Source organism: Lactuca virosa, chromosome 4 (assembly GCF_052849685.1).
Source record: "Lactuca virosa cultivar CGN04683 chromosome 4, Lactuca_virosa_CGN04683_v6, whole genome shotgun sequence".
In the NCBI taxonomy this organism is placed as follows: Eukaryota; Viridiplantae; Streptophyta; class Magnoliopsida; order Asterales; family Asteraceae; genus Lactuca; species Lactuca virosa.
The window spans coordinates 209,806,499-209,819,888 of NC_136429.1; positions in this window are offsets into that span (position 1 = coordinate 209,806,499).

Below are 13,390 nucleotides of genomic sequence, written 5' to 3' on the forward strand. Positions count from 1 at the left end.
ATGACAAGATAAAACTTGGTATATTATATGTTGTTGTTGTTATTGGTTTTATGTCAAGATAAAACCTGGTTTTACTTCAAGTTATAGTTGTTATACTGCCTAAATGTTATGAAGTTAGGAGTACTGTTAAAAAGCATAGTCTAGTAACTTAGGGTTTTAGACATGAAAATGCTTTTGTTGTTAGAGCTATAGGAAGTCGTCGAAGTCTAGATGAGTAATTGTATTCATCAAATAAGATTGGGGATCTTAGCAGAAATCCTATGAACTGTAACCGTTAATCCCGTGTGAGCGAGGAAGTCGTGTATAATTAGTATACGGGTTGACCACCCCACTTGTGACTGTTAGCTACAGTCAACCATAAGCAAGTGACAAACTATCCTTTTGCTTGTAATTGTTCCGACGTCGATGAAGCGTACGATGTTGTCCTCATGGAAATCATGAGTGGGTTGTCCACATGGAAATCATGAGTGGGTTGTTCTCATGGAAATCATGAGTGGGTTTTATCAGAGGTATTATGTCACATCAGCGGTTACAGGCTCATGGTAGCAAATTGTTAGAAACATTATACTGTGTCGTATACAAGTATTAATGTTAAGTATAAGTTTCCCCCTACTTATACCTTAGGCTCAAGGAATGTTTAGGTATAACAATTAATTGATAAGTAAACTATTATACCTAATATACATACTAAATGTTGGAGAGTCAAAATGATACTTTCAAAACTATACTTTTGAACGTGGAAAATGGATTATTTTATGGAGTCAAAACCTGTGGACTCACCAACTTTATGTTGACATATTTTAAAATGCATGTGTTTTCAGGAACTTGAAAAGCTGGTATGTATTCGAACAGAAGAAGTTTTACTATTACCTTTCTGTTCATTAAGAAGTATGCCATAGTCGGATATTATGTAATAGGTTCTAGAAAAACAGTTATGTAACTTTCAATTATCAATAAAGGTATGTATTTTCTTTAGTACTGTTCAATGTATGTTATATAATTGTGATACGAAGAATGACGTTACACCACCCGGTGTTTCCGCCGATGGCTGGGGGTGTAACACATGAGGAGGTCACTACATGATATGTGGAAATGAGAGTCACGGAGTGACAATATAATGCTCATGTCGTGAGGCCAGTTGCAGCCCAAGCCCATCAATTTTTAGGGTTCTCTCCATATATAAGGAACTTATCTCATAACCTAGGGTATCATCTTCAGCCTCCCTTCATTTCAAACGAAACCCTTGCCCCATCATTGAGTTCTTGAGCATTTTTTGGTGCTTTGGTGACTTGAAGAAGAAGGGATCATCTTTGGAGCATAGATCCAGCTTGCAAGCTTCATTGCCGTCTTCTAGCAAACTATCTGGACCCTTGTGAATATTCATGCTTCATGCTTTATGGTTCCTTGTTGCTAGATCTAGATTTTTATAGACTGCGGTTCATGATTAGGTGTGTTAGAGTGTTGGAAACTTTATGGGTCCTTAGAGTTCTTTGATGATTATGTGTAGTAGATCTGAAGTTTGGATGATGTTTAAGTACATGTTGAGGTTTTGACCTCCTTTCCGTAATAAAATGACCTAACTTGAGCTCAAGTCTTGCATTGGACATGAAAGACCTTAAAGCATCGATTTTTATGGCTTTTGGGGTGTAAGGAAGTCTTCTAGAGGAAGTGGATTATTGGCTTAATGGATTAAGGGGTTTAATTCATCGTCTAGTGGAATACCCTAAGGGTCGTATGTAGCCATCTAGGATAGCCTGTGAACTCTTGATCTAGGCTTTTTAGCATGTTTCTTGTTTGGTTGCGGCTCTAGGGTAGGATCATCTCTTTGGGTGGATATGTCACCTTTGATTACTTATGGATACACATGCATATGATGGTAGCAGAGCAGTGTGCTGTGAGGGGTCTAGTAGTCGGTAGTAAGTCTTCTCGTTACTTTACATGTATGGTATTCATGTTTGTGACCAACTGGGTCTTTATCGTTGTTGGCTGATTTATCTGAATTGCATTATTGATACTTTGGGGTTGGTGATAATAACCAGGGATTGCTGATAATCCTGAGGGTTGTTGATAACCTTCGAACATGCCGTTAATCCACAAGGCGTGATGTTAGCTGACTAGGATTGCTGATAATCCCCAGGGTTGTTGATAACCCATAACTGTCTATTATGTTGTGTTGTATGGATATTTTAGGGGAACTCACTAAGATTTGTGCTTACCGATTTGTTATTCTTTTCAGATATCATCAGTGATCGTGGAAAGGCGAAGGTGTGACTGTACATATTCGTCAGCAACAATGAAGATTCAGAGTTTACTATAATACTCAGATTTTAAACAATGTACTTTGGAACAATTAGTTTTGTTAACTTGTATTCTGAATATCAGCAGTTTCTTCTTAATTAAAAATGAAAATTTTGGTTGTGAAATTGGGGCGTTACAGTTAAATTACACTCAACATTATTTTAGTGTAATTTATATTTATATTCTTAGTCATTTTTACAAATCGATAATAAAGATTTATCAATGATTCCAAGTCGTGATACTGATTGATCTACTTATGGGGGTGATGTATAGGCTAGATTTAGTGAGGTGTTTAAAGTGGGATTTCCAAATAGTATATTATGTATACCAAACGAGCCCTACCTCCGATATGCTATTACCTTGTTTCTCCTTACTTGATAGATATTGATGTAGACATTGAGATTATTGAGAAATGCTGACTATTAAATAGTCATAAGAAGTAATAAACTAATACTTAGTGATAATTGAACCTAGGTCACATCAAAGGAAAGGCTAAGTGCTGAAGCGAAGAACTACCCAACTTTCCAGTCATCCACTTTAACAAGTGAGTATGTCACAACTAGCATTTTAGCTAGGAAATTCTATTCCTGTGTAACCATTCAACTATTGTAAATCATATAATTTAAGTAAATCTCACTCAATGCTCATTTAGATTCATCAATTATGTTCATCAAAGAGTCTGAAGCCCTAAGAACCATGGTTTGAGTCCATATTGGACTACGATTTCCATATTGGGCCTAATGGACCAATAAGCATCCAATTCAACCATTTTGGGCTTGGAAACCCTATTTGGGGCCTAATTGGACCAAAAATGTAACTTTTATAAAAATTAGGCCGAAAGTGTGAATTTGACAAACAAAGGGCTGAAAATGTACTTTTCTGCAAAACTGGACCGTAAATGTCAAAATATATATTTTTGGACTAAAACCGTGAATTTCTAGACATTTGGAGCAAAATTACAAATTTTTACAAATTATGGACGAAAGTGTCATTTTTACAAACTTTGGGCCTTAATTGAAAATTTTGGAACTTATCGACCAAGAACATCGTTTTCACAAAATAGGATTTTTTTTTATATTCAATTCAGTAAATCTCGAACTAAAACAAATATCGAAAGGATAATAAATGGACGTAATACATCAATAACACTTTTATTGGGCCTAATATTCACGTTACATGGCCAATGGGCCTAAGGGCCCATCCAAGTGTATATTGAGCCCAATATTTTCCATGACATGATTATTGGGCCTTGCGACCCATTTACATGTTAATTTGGGCCTGAGTTATGGGTCACATGTTTGTTGGGCCTTTGTGGTCCATTTACATGCCTATTGGGCCCAAATTACCCACTTACATGTTATTGGACCTTTGTGACTCATTTACATGTTAATTGGGCTTGGACTGAAACTTACATGTTTAGTAGATCAAATTATACCTTTACATAACTATTGAACTTCGTATACTTATATATGTACCTTTGGATTTGATAACATACAACATGCACGTAAACATTAAACATAGTACGAAAGGTTGAGAATCTAGTGAGACGTGTCGGTTGACACCTTTGAGTGTACAATTATAGCTTGTAGTTATAATCAGAGTCTCCTGGAGGGAGAGCGAGAGTTTGTGTATAGATCTATACGGGGTGACCCCCCACGCCTTAGCTGCACGCTACAGCTAGACTAGGCCAGTCTAGGGCGACAAAACCTTGAGTAGATACCAGCATTTGGATAAATGTTAAGACAAGCAACCTAGTCATTATCATGTATGATTATAACGGCTCATATAGAGATTCTAATACCAATTAAACAATTCAAAGATTAACCCTTCGATTGTGTCAATACAAAATAACTTATTTAACGATACAAGAACCTCGACATTACTATAAATCAGAATATATCAGATTTTCTGGAGAAATATTCATATACAATTATCACTTCCTTACAATACAAGAAATCAAAACTACATCCATATATGTTACAACTAATAAATTCACACATGCATTTATACTTGATTTTCACATCATTTTCAAACATTTTACAGAAAATATCGGATTTTCTGGGTTTTTACAAAGGATTCAAAGACTTTTATTCAAACATAGTTATGAACTCACCAACATTATATATGTTGACCGTTTTCAAAATAACTTGTATTCTCAGGTAATCGTTAAGCAGGAAGATTTCCAAGTGTGTATGGTTTCATTTATGTAACCTCACTCATCGTACTTTTAATATTTTGGAACTTATGTGTTTATAACAATGTATTTGATGTGAACAATGTTGGTTGTTATATGTAATGTTGGTGGTGAATGTGTTATGTTTAATGTATATTCATTGTGATGATATGTAACATACACGTTTTGAAATCGTGTTATGTAAATTAAAAAGTTAATAATATTATGAAATATTATGTGAAATTGAGTGTTGAGTTCTAACAGATAGTTTTTACTAGAAATAAGGTAAAACTATGTTTAGAATCACTCATAAAATATTGGAAGTCTTATGAGATTCCAATTAAAAGCCAAATAGTGAAATTTAGCGAAAATATAAATTTTGAAATAAGTAAAATTTTATTATTTAAAGTTGTAAAGAATCTCGTTAGAAACATTTAGGCGAAAACCTCATCAAAATCCGAGTTATAACGAAGAAGTTATGACCAATCGAAGATCCGCGACAAAACCGGCACGGTGCCGAATGACGTAAAAAGTGAGTTTTTGATAAACTAATTTTTAGCCTTAGTGATCTAAATGAAAGTCGTAGTATTCGTTAAACCGAGAATTTTGATAAAAAGAACGCCAAAATCTGACTTCGTATGAGGAAGTTATGATTTTTACAAGTTTCAGCTTAGCAGTAGACAGCTAAAAACTCGAATTTTAGATCGAGTGATTTTTAGCCAACACAACCTAAACGAGAATCGAAGGTCTCGTCATTAGCAGTGCAGTGGTAAAAAGTCTGACGAAAACGGACGTCGGATAAAGAAGTTATGAATTTTTAACGGATTTACCAGTCCCGGTCTGTTAAAAATAATAATATTAAAATAAAATCAAAATTTTCCGACGAAATCTAAACAAAAGTTGTAGAGCATAATTTTCCCTACGCGTGCATATAAAGAACGTCAAAAACTGAGCCCGTATGAGAAAGTTATGGATTTTACAAGATTGGGCACATTTTTCGAGAAATTTCACATGAATAGTGCTGTCACGTCATCCTTCGCATGCAGCCTCCACGCGGCGTCTTCTGATTGGACCGCAACCTCGCGTGGCACCCGCTTATTGGTCCGAAGTCGTCACCCTCTTTCCCCATTGGACCGAAGTTCGGTCCACTAAGAAGCTTGCATCTGTCCGAGCCGGAGACCCAGCCGATGACGAGTCCGAAGCCGATGACTCCTCGCGTCCGAAGCCGATGACTCCTCGCATCCGAAGCGTGCCAGCTGCCAAGTCCGAGCCTCTCTGCTGCTGCCACGTGCTCGCTTCCTAGCCTCGGATCCGAGCCTTCGGACCTCCCCCTCCTATAAATAGGAGACTTGCGAACCCTCCCGGGTAAAAATGGGATTTTTGCCATTTTTCTCCCTTTTTCCATATTTTCACCACTTTGATATCCCCCGAAGCCCCGGGATTAATTCCAACGCCCGAAACACACCCCGAAATTGCCGAGAAGCCCGAAAAATTTATCTTTTCGGTTTCGAAGCCCAACCCTCGCAGGGCCCGGTTTTCAACAAATAAAGTCATATTTAGAGCCGAAATGCTGCACAAATTATTATTTTGACCCCCGGTTATTTCAAGGTGAGTTTAATATATAGGAACAATTGTATGTTATGTGTTATATGTGCTATGTGCTTTTTGATGTTATCATCTCGAGTTATTATTTCTGCTATTTTTATAGCAAGGTTGTACCTCTGACCACGAAGTGTATGACATAGGCATCACTTGGGTATTGGTATGAACCGATGACCATGAAGTGTATGACATAGCATCACTTTGGCTTCGGTAGTATGCTAAAATAAGGCTGAAAGGCTGAATATTCTAGCAAAATGATATTCCTGAGTATTTTCCGTGTTATTTTTATTCGTTATTCTTTTTAATAGCAAAAGAAATACATTTGACCATGTGATCAGTGAAAGGACTTAGATTCATATTGGTACTGGTATGTAGCCTCTGGCCATGTAGAACATTTCTACATAAGAGAATGATTTCTATTCTATGGTATTGGCAGAAGGTTAGACAGGGCTATAAGCCTGAAATCTACCAAAAGGTTAATCCGAAGTTGTATGTCTTTTGTGCCATTTGGGCCAAAGCTTTATTGATTGTATATCAAGTATGGAAATTGTTACGTCTCATTGATTGATATGGAAAGCTTTTCGAATTATGCCTTTGTTGTTCCTTGTTCCTCTTTGCTTCTGTCATATTGAAGTATATATATGACATAACATTATATTGTATCTATTTTTGAACTCACTAAGCGTCAGCGCTTACCCTCTCCATGTTTAACAAATTTGCAGGGAATAAGTAACCAGTATAGTCATATACTGTTGGAAAGTTTAGAATAGTTGTAATATTACTTTTGTATTTCGGTTATGTTTGTATAAATTTACAATATCCTGGGTAGTTATGTAAAATATTAAAACATAGTCGCTTTGTATCCAATCTTTTGTAATCACTTTATTAATGTAAAATATTATTTTATAAATATGCATGTAGCATGTTTTGTAGTAACTATATTGTTAAGTATGAAAGTTTGGGTCTTTTATAAATATGAAAGTTTAGAAAGGGGTTCTTTCAATCAATTCAATTGTTAGTCACACGAGCCCCCGAACATTTCCGCCGTCTGGTTCGGGGGTGTGACAGGTTGGTATCAGAGCAATGTTTATACTGAACTAGCATATCTAACCATACATGATATGCAACTATAAACACAATGGAACTAAATAACTCTGAACAAAACAAAATTTTCACACTTATGTGCGCATACTAGGATAATAATCTAACAACATCAAATAAAAACTTATGGAGGGAATTGAACACTATGATTAAACCTGGGTAGTTATATAGTCATATTAGGGATAAATATAGCCTGATCAACTATATTTATTCAAAATATGATCAATATGTGTTCGGGAGTAATCATAGCGGGAAATGAACCCAATAGCCTACCTTACTCTCCAAAAACTCTAGGGAACTCAAATCTAAATAATTAAAATATATTATAGGGATAATCAAAATGTGATTTAGTTACACACTCTCGTGCAGTAAGTATGGTTGGTTTCCACCACCCCGAAGATCCTTATTTTCCCAATCAAGGAAATAATGGATGGATAGAGGAATCCAACGAGGAACCTGAAGAGGAATCTGAAGCGAACCCCGAGGAAGAGGAAACCCCGAAGGAGGCCCTGCCATGGGACAGGAGGTGGGACACGAAGTGGAACCGGAAGAGTATGTGCTAACTGATTACGAATATGGCAAATCTGACCAGGATTTAGACGAAGGAAAGGACGTTGAGGAGGCATGCAGTGAACCCCACCTATCGAAAGCCCCATCAGATCCACACACGGTTCAGAAGGGTGATACAGACCATCTATGCTCTCTCGAGGAAGAAATAGTCAGCCTCAAGCTTCAACTTTTTACAGCCGAAGCAAGGGCTATACGAGCCGAGCAAAGGGTAGAGGTAATCACCCAAGAGGCGAATGAACTGGCTGAACTCCTGATACGTCAACTCGATGATTGAGTGTCATCGTCATCACTACTGATGGGACTTGCTCTACTACTTGCTATATAGGTCTCATAGTGTCTGGAACAAGCCGTATCTCCTACTAATATTATATTTCTTCTACCGCATGCCACCCTATGTACTATCGACCCTATGTTTAAGTGATCACACTACTCATATAGTCGTTATGCTGCCGGATTTTATATTCCCCCATGTACGGTAGGCCTTCTGGCAAATTTTCATATATCAAAACTATTAGTATTAATGAAAATGCTTTATGTTTTATCATGACGTTGTCATCTGCTATGTGTTTTATTTTCCTTGTTTTATGTTAATGCATGAAATTACTTAAATACACACACACTATACGCCTAGTCTATGGGATTCCGAACTCACAAAACAATAGGCACTCAACATCTTTCCGTTCCATGACAGAAAGATGCCTCAAAGACCCAACTGTGGAAACAACGCAACACCGACCCCATCTGAGATAAACTCGGTTGCATTCCAGGCAGCAGTGTCCGCTGCGGTCACTGCATCACTTGCACAGATTCGCAACGGAAACAACAAAAGATATCTATATAGGGTGTACGTTAGCATTAAACAACCACTCTTTTCAAATAAACTTGATGCCCGTAAACATTAGGAGTTTTGATATGATCATCGGCATGGATTGGTTACGCCCCCATCATGCTGATGTTATGTGTCACGAGAAGGCTGATCGCCTTCATCTTCCTAATCGCGAAACCCTAATAATCTACGGAGATAAACCAAGCGCAAACCTACGCCTTATCTCGAGTATCAAGGCGCAAAAATATCTACAAAAGAAGAACTACGCATTCCTTGCTCACGTGGTGGATAAAACCAAAGAGGAAGCGAGCATTCACAACATGCCAGTGGCGTGTGATTTCCCGGATGTGTTTCCAGAAAATCTTTTGGGAATACCCCCAGAACGACAAATCTAATTATGAATCGATCTAGTGTCTGGAGCCACTCCAATCGCCAAATCACCCTATAGGTTGGCCCCTGCTGAAATGCAAGAATTATCAAGCCAACTAAGCGAACTCCTGAATAAAGGATTCATCAGACCAAGCTTCTCGCCATGGGGAGCCCCGGTTCTTTTCGTTAAAAAGAAAGACGGATCCTTCGGGACGTGCATCGACTATAGGGAATTAAACAAGCTCACCATCAAAAACCGGTATCCACTTCCGCGAATCGATGATCTGTTTGACCATCTTCAAGGAGCTAGTTACTTTTCAAAGATAGATCTAAGATCCGGTTATCATCAACTCAAAGTCTGAGATGAGGACATTCCTAAGACTGCTTTTCGAACTCGTTACGTTCATTACGAATTCGTCGTAATGCCCTTCGGTCTAACAAATGCCCCTGCTGCATTTATGGACCTCATGAATCGAGTCTGTCACCCATCCCTTGATAAATTCGTAATCGTCTTCATCGATGATATTCTCGTGTACTCTCGAAGTGAAAAAGATCATAGCCAACACCTCCGACAGATTTTAGAAACCCTGCGGGCTGAAAAGTTGTATGCGAAACTCTCCAAGTGCGAATTCTGGCTCTGCAGTGTAAACTTTCTGGGCCATGTAGTCAGTCACGAAGGAATACATGTGGACCCCTCCAAGATCAAAGCAATCGAAAACAGGGCAATTCCGACAACGCCAACAGAAATTCGCCAATTCTTGGATGTTGCAGGCTACTACCGAAGATTCATTCAGAACTTCTCCAAGATAGCCAAACCCCTCACTTATTCTTCCCTTCACAAACCTAGTTTTCAAAAGAATTTCGAGACAAAATTCCCTCTAACGGGGGGATGATGTCATAACTAGCATTTTAGCTAGGAAATTCTATTCCTGCGTAACCATTCAACTATTATAAATCAAAGTAAATCTCACTCAATTCTCATTTAGATTCATCAATTATGTTCATCAAAGAGTCTGAAGCCCTAAGAACCATGGTTTGAGTCCATATTGGACTAGGATTTCCTTATTGGGCCTAATGGACCAATAAGCATCCAATTCAACCATTTTGGGCTTGGAAACCCTATTTGGGGCCTAATTGGACCCACTTCCATAAAACTTAGCATTTTGGGTCCAAAATAAATTAGTTTACCCTTAATGGGTCTGATTGGGCCATTAATGAATTAATTTGCCCTAATGGGCCATAAACTCCCTTTTTCTTTCAAAATGGGTCGTGAGCTATCTAATGAGCCCAATAGGCCGAAAATTTCATGTTTAGGTTCCAAAAATCCTAACTAAATATTAATGGGCTCAAACTATTCCATTCCCACTCTTTGGCCCAAAGATCTCGGCCCAACATCAATTAAACAAAAAAAAAGAAAAGGAAATGTAATAAGAGTTGACTTAGGAGGTGCCACCTCCATATTGTTCAACATATATCAATGCAATCTATCTCATACTTCCATGCAAGTCACTTCACCAACTCTTTCCCCTCTCTTCTTCTACTCTCGGCCGAAGATACACACACACACACACACTCCATTTGCACATTTCTCTCAAACATTCACAAGAACACTCATTCCTTTCCTCTCTAATTTTTGAGATCTTGAGCATCTTCAAGAAGGTTTTCACCACCAAAAATCATCATTCTTGGTAAGTCTTTACATATCCAAGTTATATAACTTCTTTCTCATGTTAGATCACTCCTTCTAAACAAGCTTTTGGTGATCATACTCCTAGAAAACTTCTTAAGCTCGAAATCTACATCAAGGTGTTGCTAGGACCAAAAATCTCTTCATCTCTTCTTCAAAACCGAAACATCAAAGCAAAGGTGAGTTCATACCCCCTTATTTTCGGTTTTCATATGAGTTTTGGGGGAGAATGCAAGTAAAATGTGTAGATCTATGTGTTATATGCATGTTTTGTGTGAATTCTTAGTTTATTGGTAAAAATGTGTTAGATCTTAGCAAATCTCGAAAGTTTAAGTTATATTGAACAAAGATCTATGAACTTTGACATTATATACATCACCTCATCAAGCCAAAAGTGATTACATGTTTAAGATACAAAATATTCCAACAAAAACCTTGTTAAAGGTCAAAAATTGTAAAGAAAACAAAAGATAAGGGCAAAAAGTAACATTTATGTTTTTATAGGGACCAAACAGGTCCTACTTGTATAAAAAGGGATTTTTATGATAAACATGCTTTCCAAAGGGCCAAAAATGCAATTTTTAGCTTAATGGGCCAAATAATTGGGCCTCACGGTTTTGGGCCCAATATTGCGAAAAAAATGGAAGTTTTTGGATTAAAAATGTTATTTGACCAAAGTTTGAGTCATAAATGTAAATAAACCACATTTAGGGGTGAAAATAACATTTATTTTTAAATCATACCAAAAAATGTAACTTTTATAAAAATTGGGCCGAAAGTGTCAATTTGACAAACAAAGGGCTGAAAATGCACTTTTCTGCAAAACTGGACCGTAAATGTCAAAATATATATTTTTGGACTAAAACCGTGAATTTCTAGATATTTGGGGCAAAATTACAATTTTTTACAAATTATGGACGAAAGTGCCATTTTTACAAACTTTGGGCCTTAATTGAAAATTTGGGAACTTATCGACCAAGAACATCGTTTTCACAAAATAGGATTTTTTTTATATTCAATTCAGTAAATCTCGAACTAAAATAAATATCGAAAGGATTATAAATGGACGTAATACATCAATAACACTATTATTGGGCCTAATATTCACGTTACTAGGCCAATGGGCCTAAGGGCCCATCCAAGTGTATATTGAGCCCAATATTTTCCATGACATGATTATTGGGCCTTGCGACCCATTTACATGTTAATTTGGGCCTGAGTTATGGGTCACATGTTTGTTGGGCCTTTGTGGTCCATTTACATGCCTATTGGGCCCAAATTACCCACTTACATGTTATTAGGCATTTGTGACCCATTTACATGTTAATTGGGCTTGGACTGAAACTTACATGTTTAGTAGATTCAAATTATACATTTACATAACTATTGAACTTCGTATACTTATATATGTACCTTTGGATTTGATAACATACAACATACACGTAAACATTAAACATAGTACGAAAGGTTGAGAATCTAGTGAGAAGTGTCGGTTGGCACCTTTGAGTGTACAATCGTAGCTTCTAGTTATAATCAGAGTCTCCTGGAGGGAGAGCGATAGTTTGTGTATAGATCTATACAGGGTGACCCCCCATGCCTTAGTTGCTCGCTACAACTAGACTAGGCCAGTCTAGGGCGACAAAACCTTGAGCAGATACTAGCATTTGGATAAATGTTAAGACAAGCAACCTAGTCATTATCATGTATGATTATAACGGCTCATATAGAGATTCTAATACCAATTAAACAATTCAAAGATTAACCCTTCGATTGTGTCAATACAAAATAACTTATTTAACGATACAAGAACCTCGACATTACTATAAATCATAATATATCATATTTTCTGGGGAAATATTCATATACAATTATCACTTCCTTACAATACAAGAAATCAAAACTACATCCATATATGTTACAACTAATAAATTCACACATGCATTTATACTTGATTTTCACATCATTTTCAAACATTTTACAGAAAATATCGGATTTTCTGGGTTTTTACAAAGGATTCAAAGACTTTTATTCAAACATAGTTATGAACTCACCAACATTATATATGTTGACCGTTTTCAAAATAACTTGTATTCTCAGGTAATCGTTAAGCAGGAAGATTTCCAATTGTGTATGGTTTCATTTATGTAACCTCACTCATCGTACTTTTAATATTTTGCAACTTATGTATTTATAACAATGTACTTGATGTGAACAATGTTGGTTGTTATATGTAATGTTGGTGGTGAATGTGTTATGTTTCATGTATATTCATTGTGATGATAATTCAATGTTAGTCACACGAGCCCCCGGACGTTTCCGCCGTCTGGTTCGGGGGTGTGACAGAGTGCATAGTTACTTTCAGCTTAGACATAGATATAAAGTATCTAGATGATTAAATGTTATGTGTGCCTATTATGTGTATTACTTGAAATATGTGTTAAATGGATTATATGATTTTTACTTGGTTTAATCATATATGTATTTTTGCATATTTATATAAAATATATTGGGTAGCGATGGGTGATGAAAATGATGAGATGATGATGAGAGGACTTGACTATTGATGAATCAGTCTTCTAGTAGAGTATAGATGACGACCACAGACTATTCTCGACAGTCCAGTAGAAACATTGGCAGACCTGCAACATGTCGGTGTTAATGAAATATATGTTCATTTGATATACTCTATCCCGCCATGGTTGCCTTATGGATATATATTGCTAAAGGAATGCCCTAATCAATATTGTCTACCCGTTGATGATGA